Raw genomic sequence first — 5,943 nt, forward strand, 5'->3', positions numbered from 1 at the left:
AAACTTAATTTTAAAGATAAAATAACAGCTCCATTTTAATTGTTATCAATATATTTCAAAAAATTATCGTGAAAAGGCTTTTCTTGCACCTTATTTTAATTTTCATATACTATTATTATTTTTTCTGTCATTTTTCAATGATTTTTTATTTCGATTTAAAATTTAATGTTTATTCTTAAAACTATGATGGTACAAATTAAGGTGTAGTAAAATATAATAAATGATGATTCTTCTACTAAATAAGAAGATATAACAAAATTGAAAGGGTGAAGTTTTTTTTCCAAAAAAACAGATAGGAAATTCTATTAAGGTATTATTACGTCATTATTCAATATATTTTTAATATAAATTTCATTTGCTGATGCATTTGTTTAGTACTCCCTCTGTCCCTAATTACTTGTTCACTTTTCTTTTTATAGTTGTCCCTAATTACTTGTTCATTTTGACAAATCAAGAAAGAGCAATTTTTTTACCTATTATACCCTCAATTAAATCATTAATTACTTTGAAAATTGCAGAACTTTTCATCTATTTCATAATTAATAGGGGTAAAATGATAAACTCACTATGTGATTAATTGATTTCTTAATAAATGTGTCAATTTAAAAGTGGACAAGTAATTAGGGACAGAGGGAGTATTACAGTGTTATTTCACATTAGGAGATATTTCTTAGACATTTAAGGAGAATGGTACACCGAAAAATATATTATATATTAAAGGATCAACTTCATGCAATGGAAGAATTTGTTATTAGCAAATATATTTTAACTTATTTGATAAAAAATATATTCATCCTCATTTAATAGATGTAAAATTTGAAAAACTTATTTTTTTTCAGAATCTTCATAATACCAAAACAAACAATAATATTACGATTAAACAACAGAATAAATATAAAATTTATCAAAAATATTTAATTTTTAATGATCGCGCGAAGTGCGACCAAATTCTCTAGTTTAAAACAAAAAGGTAAAATTTAAATGGGTCTACAATAGAATTCCTAGAAATCCAACTTGAAAAATTATGTAAAAATGGAAAATAAAAAGTGAAATAAATTTAATTGAGAGTTATCCTTCGTCTGTCCCATTTTATGTGACACTTTTTATTTCTCGAGAATCAAATAGTTTAAGTTTGATCGTAAATTTCCGTATGGTATCTTCAATTTTTTTAAAATGAAATTTATATATTTGTAAACTACGTAAAAATCAAAATATTATAATTCATAATAATTAATAATTCAAAATATTTTAAAGATCTATGAAAAATTTAAGATCAAAGATAAACTAAAGAGAGTAAAAGGGGAGAATGGAAAGTAGAAAAAAAGGAAAAAAATGAATATATAGAGAGAGAAACTGAGGGAAAAAAGTAAGAAAATTAATTATTCATGTGGGTTGTTGTATATGTAGAAAAACACGTGTACAATTAATGAGCGACAATGAATTTTATAGTACAATTTGAAATGCTTTGTGTACAACTTTGTAGTGCCATGTTCGTCCTCTAAAGTCTCACTTCTAATAAGGAGTAATATAAATAAGAAGTATAAAATAAAGTTGAATAATTTTACAATATAATTTCTCAATGTTGGATGATCTTTTGAGATATTTACTCGAAAATTAAGAGAAATTTAACGGTTTTGGAATTATAAGACTATAAGGGGAAAATGGATCAATCCATAGATAATTTAAAAAGCATCTATGTGTTATACATAGTACATGTGTCTTTGTGATATGAATGGGGTAAGTTTAAGAAAATTACATATTTGTCCTTGTTGGTCCTTCCTAACTCCCTACATAGTACATGTGTCTTGATATGAGTGGGGAGTAGTACTTGTGTAATGAGGTGGGCCCCAATACAATACAACTTGTATTACCTTTGGTACATCTATTTGATGTTGTGTTAGTCCTTCTAACTCTCATTTCTAAATAAGAGTAAAGTAATAATATATATATATATATATATATGAGTTAAAAAAAAAGTGATTTAAGAAAATTATAGAAATAACATTAATGATGAGATGAAGATTAAGAAAAAACGTCAAATAAATTAATAGTATTGATGATGATAAAAGTTAAATAAATCATTTTTTCTATTATTAAAATTTTTAACATAAAATATCCAATCTTTTAAAATTAAAAATAAATGTTAAAAAAAAAAAACTGAGGCAATAATTATTTTAAAGAATTTACACGCCAAGTTATAATTAATACTTATGTATCATCAATGCTAGTACAATACTTGTTGAATAAGGTGGGCCCTAACATAGTACAACTTACATGCTAATACAATAGTTGTTGAATAAAATGGGCCCCATAGTACAACTTAAATTACATTAAGAACAACTTGTTGGAGCTATGTTAGTCCTTCACAACTCCCTCTTCTAAATAAGAGTAATAGATAGAGTAATAGAAGGGAAAGCCCGTGCGATGCACGGGCCCAACATTACAACTTGATTATGCATCGTTTCTGTTCTCTGAAGAAGTCTTCAGAATGAAATAGTTAGAACTTTGTCTTGTGAACAACTAACCTGTAAGGTTTCACAGCATACTTCATACACCAAAAGATACAATTACATGTTTGAGAAACCTCAAAAGACAAAGCAACAGCATCAAAAGGACTCCAAGTTGAACATTTGGACTAAAAACCGTGTCAAGACAACATAGACAATTACGAATAACTTAAAGAATTTCTTGAACTTATGAATTAAGCGTATCAGCTGACACATTATGTTCTACCTTTTTACAAAAATGAAAATGCTATTAGTTAGCTCTTAATTCTCAAAAAGACTCCATATTATCAATTCAATCTCTCAAGTCTTAACCGCAACCATCCTCTGTTAGAACATGGTTGATATAAATACATAATACATATGTTTCAACTAAGATAAATGATTATAGGACTATGTCTAGTGTACAGATCATGTTCATAAAGTACTTATTTTCTTTTTGTTTCCTCGTTCACCATCTCAGAACCTCGAAAACAAAAGCAAATGAAGAGAGTTACAATGTCACTGTCATCATCAATAAATATAAATGATAGCAATGGTGTAAACATAATTTTTTTTTACTCAGATCACCTGTGAAGCTTTCAATATTATAAATTAAATATGCACATAGGAAAAAAAAAGCTAGAGAAGTCAATTTGGACAAAGAATCAACATGAACTTCAGTGGTATTTTAAGAAATACATATACAAGTAAATTAAGATGGTACAAAAAGAGGTTAAGTAACTTGGAGAGGAGCAATACATATCTTTCATTGGTAGAAATCTTCAACATCAATAGTTCAATCATAGTCTAATTCCAGATGATAAAATAATTATCACATTTGTGTTGTAGGTAATTGATCAGGAGTGGTGTAATTATTGTGAGTCTAAAGTTTCTTGGAGCTTGAAATTTCTTGCAGTTAAATAAACCCTTTCAAACGACACCTGAAAAAGTTGACAAAAATTTGTTAGACGTTTGCAGGAGATATAACATGTAGCTGTAATCAAATGAAAGCTGCAAACTACCTTCGAGGTGTTGGAGATAAAATGGAGAAGACAAACTTTATTTTTCTTGCTTAAATCTGAAAACAATTTTTTCGAACAAATTAACAATAGATGATATTGCACTATATGCAATATATTTTGTATTTGCCTCAAGTCATCAACTGCAAAGGAAGGAAAAGATTGAACATGTCAATTTCATAATATGGATACCATGATATGTCAATTTAGCGTCAAGTATATACTTGTAGAAAGACCATGTAAAATTAACATTAAGAAGTTGACTATTAAATAATATTTTCCTTATCCTCCTCCTGACATGAAGGAATGTCTAATAATCCTTCGAAGGCTGGTATGTCCTTTCAATTCTGATCTGGGGATTACTGTTCAGAGAAAACACTCATATAACTCATATATTGGTTGGTGTTGATTCGATTATTTACGTCTAGTGGGAAGCTTAACAGTTTGATCTGCTCAATGTATTGCCTCTTAGACCCCAAAATATAAAAAGCTTAAGAAGGTACTTAAAACGATAGATGACTTTCTCCTTTTTAGAAATTACACAGGCATGAAGCAGTAGTATCTCCTTAAACTAACAAATTTGACAGCAACAAAGAAGTGTAATAAGATTTCTGAGGAATATTCAACTAAGTTGTCGAGGAAAATGCTCTGGTTCTTCGTCTTTCACAATGGGGGCTGCTCATATTTGGTGAACATTCTTCATTCCTTGGAGGTGTATTAGTTTATTTTGATTTTTTTTACTTCAAACGACAACGTACAACTCTAGTAAAGTGGATAAGGTCCCATTCAAATAGGAAAAAGTGAAATTTCAAAATATTTGTTGCGTCACGAAAGAAGATGTGATGTCGAAATGCTATAAATACGTACAACACATATAAGACAGAGAGATTATATTACTGTCTAGTGTAGAGAATCATATATCTTGTTCTTGTGAATAAAGGAAACATGCAAAGATAATTTTGTTAAAGCTATAGATGGTTCACAGAAATAAGTTTGTTTATATAGGAATGTGTTTCAGAATGAAGAAAATAATATACTTTCCTGACCTTTCTCAGAAACTGATTAAGGATCAATTATTTTAAGGGCACTTCATTTTTTCAGGTTGAGTAGGTACTAAGTTTTTTGAATGATATAAAAGGCATCATTTTTTTATATTAAGCTCTTTTAGTTTGAAGTTGTTCGGGTGAATTGTGACATATCTAGTACGCCATCCCATTACTCTATCATCCAGTCGATGTCCTTAGTCTTTTGAAATCTATGTTATGCCTTTGTATGTTGACATTCTTATTTCGAGCAATTTTTGATCTTGTTATAACTAAAAATAATATTTACAGTTTCATTGAATGCTGAAAAACTGCACACTATATCTAAGTTTTTTTCGCTAACACAAAGTTAAACTAATAGCAACAACTTACAATTGAAATAGATGCAAATAAAGGATAGACCTTTCAAATGTATTTCTTGGGAAAAAATATATAAACAACACACATCTAGCAGAAACAAATCATGTACCTTTTGTATCATTCACGCACAAAGGAATACGTTGTAGAAAATCTGTGGAAAAAAGCAATAAATTTTTTTTAGTTAGATTAGGCATACTATCAAACACCTTATGTGCCTCAGTTAAATTAGTTGTTGCAACTACAGAGTACATCTTTGTATATTTGTTAGAATAAAAAGAAAGAAGGCACATCTAATACATAGATTTTAACAGCACAAAGAAAAAATTAAATTTATAAAAGAGACCTTACATGCATGAGTAAATTAGAAAAAAAATGTTGATATACATGTATAAAATCTAATTAGAAACCATCTAAAAGTTGTAATGATGATTACAATCAAAGAAAGTTTGATAGTATTTTCTCTACAATTTCAAGAGCTTCAGAAAGAATAACCTAGAATGAAATTTCAACAATGGCAAAGCATAAAATTTATTAATTTCCTGTAAATAAATAGACAAAATAAAGAAAAAACCAAAGAAATTAAGAACGTTTGATAGTATTTTCTCTACAATTTCAAGAGCTTCAGAAAGAATAACCTAGAATGAAATGGAGAAAGTGGGAATGAGTTAACTATTGGAAAAAACCTGCACTAAGCAATAACACGTGGCTTATGAAAGAAGTACCAATTTATGCCTTGAAATTACGAAAATGCCCTTACTTGTCTATTTGTTGGAATTGCACGGTACAACTTTTGCAGCCAACGGTACAACTTTTGCAGCCATGTTCGTCCTTCACAACTCTTGCAGCCAACGGTACAACTTTTGCAGCCATGTTGGTCCTTCACAACTCTCCCTTCTATATAAGGGTAATATTGTTTTATTCAACATATAGTTCATGATCGATTAGTTTGTATTTTACCTTTCAAAGTCACTTTGTATTTCAAATGGAGAAAGTATTTCTTTTGTATTCACAATTTTATATTCAATCTCACTTTGT

The 5,943-nt window shown here is 28.7% G+C and overlaps 1 long non-coding RNA gene across 1 annotated transcript; it reads right to left on the reverse strand.

Moving 5' to 3' along the window:
• Positions 1-2,790: 2,790 nt before the first annotated feature.
• On the reverse strand, positions 2,791-5,072 carry LOC125865807 (uncharacterized). The gene is made up of 3 exons (XR_007446400.1): positions 5,018-5,072; positions 3,509-3,564; positions 2,791-3,427 (listed from the first exon to the last, which is right to left on the reverse strand). It is a non-coding gene; the product is annotated as an uncharacterized LOC125865807 (long non-coding RNA).
• Between the last annotated feature and the right edge of the window lie 871 nt (positions 5,073-5,943).

The sequence above is a fragment of the Solanum stenotomum genome, chromosome 5 (genome assembly GCF_019186545.1).
Source record: "Solanum stenotomum isolate F172 chromosome 5, ASM1918654v1, whole genome shotgun sequence".
Taxonomy (NCBI): Eukaryota; Viridiplantae; Streptophyta; class Magnoliopsida; order Solanales; family Solanaceae; genus Solanum; species Solanum stenotomum.